This window comes from Rhinoderma darwinii, chromosome 5, assembly GCF_050947455.1.
Source record: "Rhinoderma darwinii isolate aRhiDar2 chromosome 5, aRhiDar2.hap1, whole genome shotgun sequence".
Classification (NCBI taxonomy): Eukaryota; Metazoa; Chordata; class Amphibia; order Anura; family Rhinodermatidae; genus Rhinoderma; species Rhinoderma darwinii.
This window is the reverse complement of record NC_134691.1, coordinates 100,831,046-100,844,961: the sequence shown is the minus strand read 5'-3', so window position 1 is coordinate 100,844,961 and position 13,916 is coordinate 100,831,046. Positions and strand designations below refer to the sequence as shown.

General features: G+C 41.4%; 1 protein-coding gene across 8 annotated transcripts in view; it reads right to left on the bottom strand.

Annotated features, from left to right (window-relative positions):
- The window catches only part of ZNF521 (zinc finger protein 521), a 327,057-nt gene that overhangs the window by 209,224 nt on the left and 103,917 nt on the right, over nt 1-13,916 (bottom strand). The window contains exon 1 of one of the 8 annotated variants that reach the window (XM_075826334.1): nt 9,078-9,120. The exons of the other annotated variants lie outside the window; for them this stretch is intronic. The gene's annotated coding sequence lies outside the window, so the exon portion shown is untranslated. Of the gene's footprint in view, nt 1-9,077; nt 9,121-13,916 lie in introns of those variants that run through there. 8 annotated transcript variants of the gene reach the window in all.

Genomic DNA, 13,916 nt, shown 5'->3' with positions numbered 1-13,916 from the left:
GGCTTCTAGAAAATAGTTATCATTTCCTAAGATTTACTGTAGCTAAAAAACAGCAGTTTAAATGTCTACTGCTGTGCGTGCGGTAGGAGTAACCAGTAACAAAAATGAAAAGGATGGGAGATATGTAAGGGATATTTAAGTGATTCAAACACCATAACTAGGAACCATGTTCACCTGTCTGACTGTGTTGTATCACATTGCTATTCAGAATGCTACACAACCTTGTTTTCATATAGCAAACACACAAATAACAATGAAGTCATCGAAAGCACAAAATCTCCATGGAGGACCACGCTGGTTTGCTTTAATATATATTTTTTCTTTTAGAAATTTTATGGTGACAGATACACATGTATACACTGGCCTTAAAGTGTCCTTCCAAAGTTACTCTCCCACCTGATCGGACATCGGGCATGGAGAGCTGTAACTGCACGATGGGCGGCACGACACCCTGCGAGTATTGTGCATGGGCCTTCTAAATTAAATTAGGACCCATGCATGATACTCGTTGGGCGTCGTACAGTTGTCTCTGTAATTGTACCGCCCAGTATGCAGTTACGGCTCTCCCTGCCCGATGTCAGATCAGACAGAGATGTAACTTTGGAGGGACACTTTAAACCTATAGATGTCAGCCAAATGAATGCTCAGCTGACAGCCATCTTTCCTCTCAAACCCTGTATAGAGGGATGGAGATAAGCAGCCGCCAGACACCACTGGGGTCACTTAAATTAGGGGAAACAAAGTCATGAGATTGTTGGCAAATAGATTAAAAATCTCACATCTATTGATCGGTTGTCAGCTTTAGACCGTTACTGTACCAACAAGAACCATGAGTAAGGCTAGCTTCACTCAATGGGGTAGATTAAATATAGTCTTAAATTTAGAGTATTAGTAAGACTGCTTCGAATTAAACTAGATGCACCAAATTAATCAAAGTGGCTCATGCTGGATGATAAACTTGGTGAATCTTTAGATCCTTCTGTCTAACCTAATACAACCTCTTAATCGGCTACTTTAGACCAATTTTTTGACGCATTTTGGCACATCTTATGCCACAACTCTTTTCCTCCAATTCTCGATCTCTTGTTAGAGGAGTTACAAAAAGTGTCTAAACTACTTTATAAATGTGGAGCACAGCAGGTACGACAGAAACCTGGCTCAATTTGATTAGTAAATCTACCCCAATGTTTATACATATTGTTAAAATGTACTAGGGTTTTGTTTTGTTAGCTTTTTAGCAAATTTACCTTCAAAACAGGATGCAGAAAGTCACAATTTTTTTGTTTCACAATAGAAGTCAATAGCAAGAGGATGCAATACGATAGACATCCTGTTGCATTCTGTTACAAAGGTACCTTTTTTTCTAATCTTGAGAAAAAAACAGTACCGCTCAATGGGATGCAAAATGTGGTGTGAATCTAGACTAAGAGTATATTCACACGGCTTATTTTCAGGCTGATTTTGGAGTAGAAAAGCCTTGTTTTACGCTCCAAAATACACTTGAAATAAGCCTGCAAACTGATTTCAATGGGAAATACACTGTGCTGTTCACGAGGCTTATTTTTACGCTGCTGAATTCAAAAATCGTCTAGTAAAAAGAAGTCTCGTAAAAAGAAGCAGCATGTTCGCTTTTGAGGCGTTTTTGGAGCTCAAAAACGCCTCAATTTAAAAAAGGAAAAAAAGCGTAATTTTCAGATTCAAAAAACGCCTTGAAATCAGAGGTCGTTTTCCCTTGAAAATAGCTCCATAATTTTCAGCCACTTCTTTTTGTATGTGTGAACATACCCATAGGGTGCTCCAGCAGCACGTACATCTCCCACCTGTAAATTGAGCCTTTTTTTGCAACAGCCACTTACTTACATGCTCCTCACATGTGAAAACTGCCGAGTGTATTTAATAATGGGGCTTATGACTGAAAAATACTAGTCACATAATGCGGTGTGTGCCGCATAGACCCATCCTTTTTCCATCTGAAATAATTAGTTATTTTTTTTGAGAGGTGTGCGAGAGGAAATGGGCGTGACCTTTTATTTTCTGTCGAAGGCAGAAGAAAGGCTAGAATCCCCTCTGGTCATCAGATTAGGGCCGGGTTCCCACGGGTCAGAAACGCCGCGTAAAAACTGTGCAGCATATCAGACCTGGAATCCACAGCACCTTCCGTCCATAAAAACGCACCACATTGTGGAGTGGTTTCTCAGGCGGAATTTCCAATGCGGAAAGCAGCACTGGAGGAAAAAAAAAAACAACACCGTTCATACTTACCCTCCTCCTTCTCTTCTGCACGTAGTCTGGCCTCCTTAGGGTATGTTCACACAGAGTTTTTTGCAGGCATAAAATTCTGCCTTTAAATTCCGTCTGTAATTTTGAGGCAGATTTTGATCTGCCTGCAGGCCGTTTGCCGCGTTTTTCTGCGGTGTTTTTCGCCCGTGGCCATTGAGCGCCACGGGCAAAAAACGCAGTGAAATCCGCTTTCTCTGCCTCCCATTGATGTCAATGGGAGGTCAGAGACGTAAACGCCCGAAAATAGGGCATGCCGCTGCTTTTTCCTGCGAGACGGTTTTTCAGCTCGCGAAAAAAAAAGCCTCCGCCTCCCATTGAAATCAATGGGAGGCATTTGACCGTTTTTTTGGCGCGTTATCCAAAAAACGTTGTATGAAGTGGCCCTAAGAGGACGTTGCAAGCCATGTAACGCTACATGCTGTGATTGGCTGCAGCGGTCACATGGGATGAAACATCATCTCAGGAGGCTGGACTGCAGCAAGAAGGAGAGAGTTCCGGGTAAGTATGATTCCCCCCCCCCCCGAGTTGTGATTTTCGCGGCGGCATTGCTGCGTTTACGCCGCAAAAGTCGCAACACTTGGCTTTCTGTTGCGTGTTTTGCATCCCCATTGAATTCAAATGGGGAAAACCTGAAACATAAAATCAATGAAAACTAAGCATAAACGGACATGCTGCGGAATTTAATTCAGCACCGCAGGTCAATTTATTAATGTTTATGTTGCAGGTTTTTTCCGCAGCGTAGGCATGAGATTTTCTAAATCTCATCCCCTTTACTCTAAATGCTGCGGAGTATCCGCACAGAACACCGTTGCGGAAATTCCACATGTTTCTATACCTTTCATTCTGCTGTTATCTCCTGCACTTCCTGCTCACTCTTCTCCCCTCCCCTCTCCATAGGCTTCTATAGACATGTGTAATCTGATACATGTGAGCTGCAGTCCGACTCGAGACGGATAGAGCTGAATTTTCAGCGGAATGTCAGTTTTACAGAAGGAGTGGGAGCAGGAAAATAGCCAGGTAAGAGCAGAAAGGGGCTTGTTACTTTAATAAGATATATTACATTTCTTATAATTGTCTGTACTATTCATTTATGCAAAGTTTGCTGAAATGACAGTGCCCATTTAAAGTAGATCCGTCACAAGTTTATTAATGCCCTATCTCCTAACTAATCTAGTAGGCGCTATGATTCTGATAACTAGTGTCATTTGTTTTCAAAAACGCTTATTTGCAAAGTTATGAGCATTTTTCTAAATATGCTAGTTTGGCTATACTTGCCAAATAGGAGGTTACTCTCTCTTTTAACTCTGGGTGGTGTAATGTTTTCTGTATGACGCTGTCCAATTAGCAAACAGCTTCTTCCCTTCCCTGCTCAGCAACACAGTGTGATCATATAGTTTACGGCTTCGATTCCTGACGGTTTTCAACTGGTGACATCTCTGGTGGTTTCACAGCTAGAATCTCATCTTTCATATGTCACCAGAACCACTGTTCTAGGTGATCCACAGCCGGAGATATGGCTGTTCTAAGTGATCCCCCTTCCCTCCAGCCAGAGTCTCTCACACTGTGTGAAGCAGCTTCATGCTGATAGGACAGCGTCAGAGGCTGTGAGGTAGCTCCACCTCAGGAGAATCGCTCGTGTTGACACCCTGTTGTCAAGTATAGGCTCATTTGCATATTTAGAAAAAGCTCATAACTTAAAATAATAAACGTTTTGGGACACAATTTTCCCTAGCATTATCAGTGTGACAGCGTCTAATAGATTAGCTAGGAGATTGGGCACTACTAAACTAGTGACAGATCCTTTTTAAAGTCCATCACGGCTGGTCGACTCCTAGGTCCTCTGTATACACTGCAGATTTGTTGCAGAAATTTCTTCTACTGAAAATCATTAAGCACAAAATCTGCAGCGTGTGCAGGGGGTCCTACTGGAATTGTGTTGCTGGGGGAGAAAACTACATTAGGCAAGTTGAATCTTATATAAGCACTACTGGAGGTACATACCATAACATTAAAATGCGTGTTATAGGGACATCGGCAGTAATTGTGGGCTGAAATATTTTCGGCTTCCAATCGAGTGTCCTTGTGTCTTCAAAGACTCACTTTTGTCAGCTAATGAACTCATTAAACCATGTTCACATTACAGATTTTCATGCAGTTTTCTGTGCCGATTTTGAGGTGGAATTCACGCAGAAAACGGTAAAACCTGTGCCAAAATCCACAGGAAATTAGCCAACAAATTGTAATTGGTTTCAATTGAAATCATATAGCGTGGATTTGACATCCACGTCGCGGAAAAACCCCGAAGTTTCATGTAACTTCTTGACACATTTTCTCAGTTTAGTAGACCCACGTGGATTACATTGAATGGAGCTAAACCGCATGTGGATCCACGACAGATGAAACTACAAATCCGTGGCATAAATCCAGGCGTCATTTTAGGATCACTGTCCACGAATTCTCTGGCAAATTCGCAACTGATTTTTTTCGACGGAGCAATCTGCCAGATTTGGTTTTCTCCTATACATCTGTATCTTTACTAAAATTCCTTACATTCAGGTCTATGTGCTGGAACGGCTGATACGTGGCCACCTGACACCCATCAGGAAAAAATGACATGTATATGACCAACTGAATAGTTCTGCATTCAGTTTTTTGGCTAGTAATTCTAGTGAATATAGATCCCTTTGTAGATTTATACAATTTTACAAGGTCTATGTTTTCACTTTGACTTTTGAGTCTTTTCTGTTCATCAGTGTGAAAAATCTCAACCAACTGGAGTAACTGAATCAATCTTAAAGCAATAACACATACACACACACACACACACACACACACACACACACGGAGCAGCAATATTACAACCATCACTAATTCCTTTCACATCACTGACGGTTTTCTTCACTTACTCATTCCTCTCATAACTTATTTAACGGCATGAAAACTAATACCCTCCGCACAGCGTTTAAAGAAGAAACGTGAACTTTAACAATTAATTTATAATTTACAGATGTTTTTAAAATCTATCAATATTTTAAGAGCGCTCTTGAAGGACCAATTAAATGCATTACCAATTGGGTTAGTAGGCTGCATGATTCCTAAGGTTACACACATTAACTGTATCATCTGCTTGCTTAGTTGGATGTGCTGTAAATTACAAAGACAAATTATTCCTGCATTTGTGGAGAACCCCTCTATGACATGTTCCTCCATATTTAGATTATCATCAACTGCACATCTGGAGCTCAGCAATATTTCATATACCTTTATTTCAAAGGAACACTCTGATCAAAACTAATAGACTGTTTTGCTGGGACTCAGGGGGTGGAGCATGACACAGGAATTCTCTCCCCTCAGGCCTTGCACTTGGCATAACACAATGTGTACGTTTTGCCTAAAGCGTTCATGGTAACTAGGAGGGACTCGACAAACCTCTTCGATTAAACCAACCTTCCAGTCTGGGAACAGTAACTACTCTACAGGCTGATTCAAAAGTCTGCCTATGTACTGCATGTACAGACGTGTCCTTTCTTACCTTTCCTCTTATCTCAACATATTTTGAGATGTGTGGCGCAAGATAATCAGCTTTGAAAAAAAAAAAAAAAAGATTTTGCGATACTCTGTCACGAGAAGTCTATGCTATATGTGTGACCACCAAGTGGCTGTGATGTGAATTGCAGGCAGTCAAGGGTTTTGCTGGCATGTCGCGATGTATTAAATTTGTTTAATGAGAAATTTGAATCCTTATTGAAATTCAAGCTAAAGTAAGGGTGGACGCATATGTATCAATCGAATCACCATGTAGAATACTTTTACTATATTTGCAATACAAAACTATATTAGCAATGCGTTTTTGTTTACAGGGTATTCCTATCTTAGATAATTATGGCATTTACACTGGCATATAAACCATCAATGAATGACTAAATAAAGGACAAGGAAAAGGGGAAAGGAGGGACAGAATGTGTGGATTTGCGCAACAATATAATTACGCATAGGCTTTTCTATAGGACATCAATGACACCAAATTAAAAACGCCACAAAAACACGCTTGTTGCATTTTAATAAACGCTGATGTTTTTAAAAGCATTTTTTTTTTCCCGCTTAAAATTCTGTGTGTGAAGGAAGCCTTACACTGTTACAGTATCTTCTAATTCTAATACGGAGGAAAAGACAAATGGACGTTTATTTCAGTATATCTGCCAAGTCCTATTTTTATTAATCTATTTTCACATTGTGGAGGATTGTTCCAAAGAGGCAAAGAAGAAAAACAATATCTCAGCACCCTGCAAAATGAAATGTGATCTGACCAACAGCCAGGAGATCTGTCCCTGACCGTTTCCAGTCAGGAAGCTTACTGAACTCCCGATTAACTGCCTGAAGTGAGGCCTGCTCCAGACACGACATATTATACCTCAGTCTAGAGGAGCTCTGAAACTCGTGCCACTTCCTCCCTCTGCTTTGCGTATGAAATACAGTAAATTAAGTGCTCTGTTGTCAGGGTTGCGGAGGAGACCGCACCAGCTCCTGGAACTATTTCGTTTTTCTTCTTCTTTTTAATTATTGGCTTCATTTACATCCTGTCTGGGAGCAGCTCAAGGTGTCTTATCTCAAGCTACCAGGGGTTATATCGAAGTCATAGTATTTAAAGGTTAATTTTTTTATAAAGCATTCTCGTATAATCTCAGATAGCCCCAAAAAATCACCTCAGACTTGGCAGACCAATTATATTTATATGACGGTCGCTGGTATAATGCTAGTTTAAATTGGCAACAAACTGAATATGTATGCAGAGCACTGAATTGTGGGAAGTGTAAATCTCAATTATACTGGTAAATGAAGAAAAAAAATGGCCACTTCATTCCTGGGATTAAGAACGGAATCAGCAATAAATTAAGTAATTAACTATGTTCACACGGAGTATTTTGCAGGAGGAATATCTGCCTCAAAATTCCATTTGGAAGTTTGAGGCAGATTTTCCTCTCCCTGCACGCCGATTTCCGCTGAGTTTTTCGCGGCGTTTTTCGTCCGCGGCCATTGAGCGCCGCGGGCATAAAACACCGCGAAATACACTTTCTCTGCCTCCCATTGAAGTCAATGGGAGGTCAGAGGCGGAAACGCCCGAAGATGGGGCATGTCGCTACTTTTTCCCGTGAGGCAGTTTTACTGCTCGCGGGAAAAAGACGCCGACGCCTCCCATTGAAATCAATGGGAGGCATTTTCGGGCCGTTTTTGCAGAGTTTTGCGACGCGGTTCCCGCGTCAAAAAACTCGGCAAAATACTCCGTGTGAGCTATGTTCACACGGAGTATTTTGCAGGAGGAATATCTGCCTCAAAATTCCGTTTGGAAGTTTGAGGCAGATTTTCCTCTCCCTGCACACCGATTTTCGCGCCGTTTTTCGCCCGCGGCCACTTAGCGCCACGGGCATAAAACACAGCGAAATCCGCTTTCTCTGCCTCCCATTGAAGTCAATGGGAGGTCAGAGGCGTAAACGCCCGAAGATAGGGCATGTCGCTTCTTTTTCCCGCGAGGCATTGAAATCAATGGGAGGCATTTTAGGGCCGTTTTTGCCGAGTTTTGCGACGCGGTTTCCGCGTCAAAAAAACTCGGCAAAATACTCAGTGTGAACATAGCCTAAGGCGGGATTCACACGACCGGGTCGTTCCCGAGCCAGAATGTCGGTCGGCCATTTTGCATTAAGTTTTGCATCCGTGCCGGGCCGGGCAGATCTGGACAGTGACATCAGCGGCAACTCCTGAAGGGGAATCCCCATGTGTTCGGGGATTCCGCTTCAGGAGTTTCCCCTGATGTCACTGCCCAGATATGGACAGAGACATCAAGCGCTCTGTCCAGGAGCGGAATCCCCGAAAACACGGGGATTCCGCTCTTTCAAGGAGCTAAAGTGCGGCTAGCACATAGCAGAGCGGGGAAATACCTCCCCGCTCTGCTATAGTGGCGTCGCTACAGTAGTAGCAGCCGCAGCAGCAGCAGCTGCTAGCGGCGCCATCGAAGGTGTCGCCGGGCCAGGGCGCTTTTAAAACAAGCAGGGGAAGGGAGCCAGCGCAGCGCTCCCTTCCACCTGCTCTACAGCCCGGCCCTGCCACACAGTGTACAGCGATGCCATTCGTCCGAATGGCATCAACTCCTCCTCCTCACATGCACTCTGCGCTGTGAGGAGGAGGAGATAGAGCGCAAGCGCCGGAAAACCCGGCCATTACTCGGGACACATCCCGGTGATGGCCGTGTATTACCCGGCCCCATAGACTTCTATGGGAGCCGGGCGGCCGGGTACCCGGCCGAAGATAGAGCATGTCCTATTTTTTGACGGCCGGTTTTCCCGGCCGTCAAAAAATCGGTCGTGTGAATAGCCCCATTAGGGGTCTATTATTCCTAATGCAGTCGGGTGCCGGCCAATTTATGAACGGCCGGCACCCGGCCGGGAAACCCTGCCGTGTGAATGAGGCCTAATAGTAAATTAATGCAGAGTGGAGAGTTTATGGAGGACATGTGAAATAAAATAACAAAAACAATACTACAAATATAGCGCTCTGCTAATGTTTGTTGCTTATGCCGGTCTCAGAAACAAGAACGTATAGCTGTATGAATTCACTCAGCCTTTGCGATCTATACAAGATGCCAGAAAGGTATTGAACATACTTGTATGAAAGCCACAAACTAAATTGTACCTTTTAGGAAAAAGATCACGATCACACATACCAATTTTCTTGCCGTTTTTGCGTCACTTTTTTTTTTTTTTTTTTTTTTTTAGCCAAGAGAAGCATCATACTTTTATCTATACCTTTCTCTCCTTTTGGATCCACTTCTGGCTTTGGTTTGAAAAACTGCAAAAGAAAACAGCTTCAAAATTGTGTGTGAGATCCTGGCCTAAGCCAGGTTCAGACAGGGGTTCTTTTTGTGTTTAACCCCTTAATACCAGAAGCATTTTAAACCTTATTGGCCGAGCAATTTTTTAAGTTTTTCCATCGTCACATTCAAAGAGCTATAACTTCTTTATTTTTCCGTCGACAAAGCTGTATAATCACAGGCTGCAGCAGTCACATGGTCTGCTACGTCATCCAGGGAGGCCGGAGTAAAAGTCAGGGAAGGGAGGGGTAAGAGTGTGCAATAATTTATACACAAAAAACACACCACAGTGTGGTGCGGGTTTTCGAACGGCATTCCCTGCGGTGTTCAGGCCGGATACGCTGTGCAGCTTGACGCAGCATATGCGCCCTGAACACGCTGTTTGTGTTCCTACCCTAAAAGTGCCTGCGATTTTCTAAATTTTAAAGCCAGGGTCACACATGTAGTTTTGGCTCTAGAGTGGACACAAAAAAAGGGAGATGCATCAGTCTTTTCTTTATACACTTTTTCTTTTGGATCTAAAACCACAATAAAACTGCCTGTTTGATCCTGGCCTAAAGCGTTTTTAGGGCTGGATTCACACACAGCATTTTGGTGTTATTTTGTGCATTTTTCAAGGCGTTTTTAACTGTGTTTTTTTATTGCAGCCAGATGTTACATTGAAGACTATAGGGAAATATAAAAAATCACTACAAGCAACTTCTTTTTGGTTTGTGGCAGTTCTTCTGCCACTAAAAGTGTCATTTTTTATTTAGTGTCATTTTATACATTCTTTTATTCTGCCATTTTTTAAGTCCTATAGATATGCCTATGGAAAAAAGCATGCTGAATTTTCCAAAAAATGGCATTGACCGTAAGGGTATGTTCACACGAGGGCGTCCGTAACGGCTGAAATTACGGGGATGTTTCAGCCTGAAAACATCCCCGCAATTTCAGCCGTAACGGCATGTGCAGGCGCTTGAATGCCGCGTCCATTACGGACGTAATTGGCGCTGCTATTCATTGGAGTCAATGAATAACGGCTCCAATTACGGCCAAAGAAGTGACAGGTCACTTCTTTGACGCGGGCGTCTATTTACGCGCCGTCATTTGACAGCGGCGCGTAAATATACGCCTCGTGTGAACAGACAAACGTCTGCCCATTGCTTTCAATGGGCAGATGTTTGTCAGCGCTATTGAGGCGCTATTTTCGGACGTAATTCGGGGCAAAAACGCCCAAATTACGTCCGTAAATAGGCCGTGTGAACATACCCTAATAAAGCAACAAAAACGTCACAAACCAAAACGCAGCTGTACGTATTCCATTTTATATTTCACTATACTATACTTTAAATGTAGCATCTGGCCACACTAAAAAAACGAATTTAAAAATGTAGTTAAAATCGCAACAAATTGATGGGGGTTAATGCAGCCTGAGGCCCTGTTCACAGAGGATTTTGTAGCGAATTAAAGTTAATGCAAGGACCGTGGGCAAAAAGCGGTGCCAAAAACGTTCGGAAACTAGCACCGCAGGTTTTTTTCTGCCTCCCATTGATTTCAATGGGAGGTCAGAGGCAGTAGAACAGCAATAAAGGACATGCCGCTTTTTTTTAGCGACCCGGGAGAAAAAAACAAAAAAACAACTTTGTCTCCCCATTAAAATCAATGGGGGCAATTTCGCAATTTTTTCAAGTTGATTCCGACGCAGTTTCCTCATCAAAATCATACCCTAAGTCTTCCTTCACACATCGATTTTTTTCTGGCGTTTTAAAATGAAAAAAAAAACTATTTTAAAAAAGGCAGCATTTTTTAAAATGCAACAGCGTTTTCGATGGCGTTTTTAGAGGCGAATCTTTTGTGTATGTGATTTTGTACATACCTTTTCTCTGTCGTTTCTTTTAAGTCCTATAGAGAAATCTATATAAAAAAAAGGGTGGAAAATAAAAAACTTCACTGACCACACAAACGCAAAAAAAAAAAAAAAAAAAGACTCAAACCAAAAAGTGCAGTATATCGAATGCATTTTATATTTAACTATAGACTTTAAAGGCTATTGGCTTTTTTTTTTAATTTATTTAAATGGTAGATCAGTGTGATTGGTGCAGCTTTACAAATAGTTTTTATTAAAAATTATTTTTTCTTTTTGAGACACAGCTGCTCTGTAGTCTCTATACCGTGCAGGTGTATCTTTCGCTATGATCTGAATCTATCAATCCAGCAGACCTGATGGATTCAGTGTCAGCGGATCATGCGTGTGTCAAGTCCTGCTAGCATTTTTTCAACATGCGTTTTTTGTGGCGTTGTTCATTTAGTGTCATTTTGTACATACGTTGTTTATGGCGATTAAGAAGACCTACAAAAAAGCCTATGGGAAAAATGCCATAGCCAGGACATGCTGTGTTTGAAAGATAAAAACGCCACGGACCTCAAAATTGCTTTAAAAATGCCACAAACCAAAGCGCAGTTGTGTGTACTGCATTTGATATCTTACTATAAACTTTAACACCTTACCGACCGCCCACCGTATTTTGACGGCATGTCCTTAGACAGGAGTATGCGAATACATTAGAAGTAAAAAATGAAGCTATAAAAAAAGTCATCCCTTAATGAGATTAAAAAAAAACTAAAATAAAAACAAAAAACCTACACATATTAGGTATCTAAATGACTTTAATACCTTGAAGAATTAGTCGAATGTTTATTTAGCGTGAAACATGAACAAGATAAAAAATAAACAAGAAAAACGATGCCGAGAATCTCTTCTTATATTCACGACATAAAAATAAATAAAATTGTACCTCCAAACTATGAAAAAAAATAATACAATTTCTCCAGCATAAAACAAGGCCTCATACAGCCACGTCAATGAAAAAATAAAAAAGTTATGGCTGCTGAAATGCAGAGGTAAAAACTGAAATATGTAGCTGGTTATGAGGACCTTTTCAGGCCCGGTCATTAAGGGGTTAATGTAACATCTGGCCTTACTAAAAAAAAAAACACATAAAAAAAAACCATAGAAAAAAACCCCAATAAAAAACGCACCAAAACACTGTGTGCGAGTCCAGCCTAATAATGGTAATAAATAACACCGCCCTAACAAAATATGGTACTGGAACTAACTATCTTGTTCACAATTCTCTAAATAGGGGGTAAAAAATAAGGGCCAAAATGTCAGCCATCACAAGAGACTATAAAACATTGCAATGTATGATAAGGATACAAAAGGTAAAAACCTGAACAGTGAAGTGAAAAAACGCTCTGGTTCTAAACTAGTAAACCAGAGAGGGAATTAATTTACTGCATCAGTGACCGATGTTTATGTTGAGGCAATTTTATTCCTCAGTATGGTAAAGCTAGGCATAATCGCTGCAACCTGTTATGCCCAATCTGTCATGGAAATTAAATACGCCTTTTTCCTATTATTCAAGGAGCAATTTGAAGAAATTAAAACCATCTAAAACCGAAGGAGATCAATTCTGGTAGAGAATCAATAATCTGCGTCATCAAGATTTGCAGTTCTACTGGCAGCCACACTTTCAGTTACTCCCTCCCGGGTGCAGCTAGTGTAGAGCATAGAAAAGAATACTTCAGAAAAGAAACGGGGTACCTTTATGGGGGAGCATTATCACAACAACAGTACATCGCTTCCTAATGCGGACTATAAGAGAGGAAATCCTGTATCACGAGGGATATGTTCCTAGTGATAAGAACTCGCAAAGAATCATCCGAAGTTTGTGTGTACTATATTTTACAATATACATACAAAAAGGAAGGTTTATTTGATTTCCTAGTGATCCTCTCCTCTAATAAATTGCTTTTTCTCCCATTGGGATACTAGGCACATACTGGGGAATTGCATCTGATATACCTGCCTAAGTTGGCTCCAAGATGGAGCACCGCTTTGACCAATGTCCTCTGAAAGGCATATTACAGTTATACATGTATTCACATTAAAGCCGGAAATACTTGGCAACTCATCTAATAAAATTAGTTATCAATAGTCATTTATTTTTTTATTGCTTATATAACTTCAACATATTCTGCAGAATTGTCTACAGATTATGAGCACCTGTATTAGTAGGACTTACAATCGAATTTCTCTATTATACCGTAGTGGCTTAGACGGACTACACATTCTTCTCAGGTTTTACCAAAAACGAGCCTTCCAGCTTCGGCACCGTAACTGCTCTACAGGGCGATACAGGCTCTTGGGCGATGTTCTAAGAAAAGTTATAAATCACTGAAGTTTAGGGTGCTGTTTACGCCAAGAACTGGAGTACACAGATTACCCCATATGGTCTAAAGTTTTTTAAATCTCGGTGGAAAGGAGTATCTGGAAGAGTAGATGTGGTCTTTGGTCAGATTTGAGTGTAAGACCCCAGTGGTGCTAAGCTACTGAGCCACCCTGCTGCCCCCACTTCTAACCACGGACGCTGTGATGTCACGCCACCCTGCTGCCCCCACTTCTAACCACGGACGCTGTGATGTCACAAAGTGTTAGATTTTGTTCACACTGGCTTCACAAGTGCCGTTTTATATGCTGTGCTGAATCGGCTATTCTTGCTGTCAAAAGTGATAGAAACTTTGTTAGAACCCCTAATAGAAGCTTGCAGTGAAAGTGTGAACAAAGCCTTAGAAATGCTTAAAGGGACTGTCTGACAGTAGAAATATTCAGCTTTTTTCCCTACTAGACACAACATTACTGCAAGCTATGTACAGATACCAACTAATAATGTATTACTGTGCCTAGACCTTTTAAATACATTTTATTTCAGGAAGGGAAGCAAAATTATGA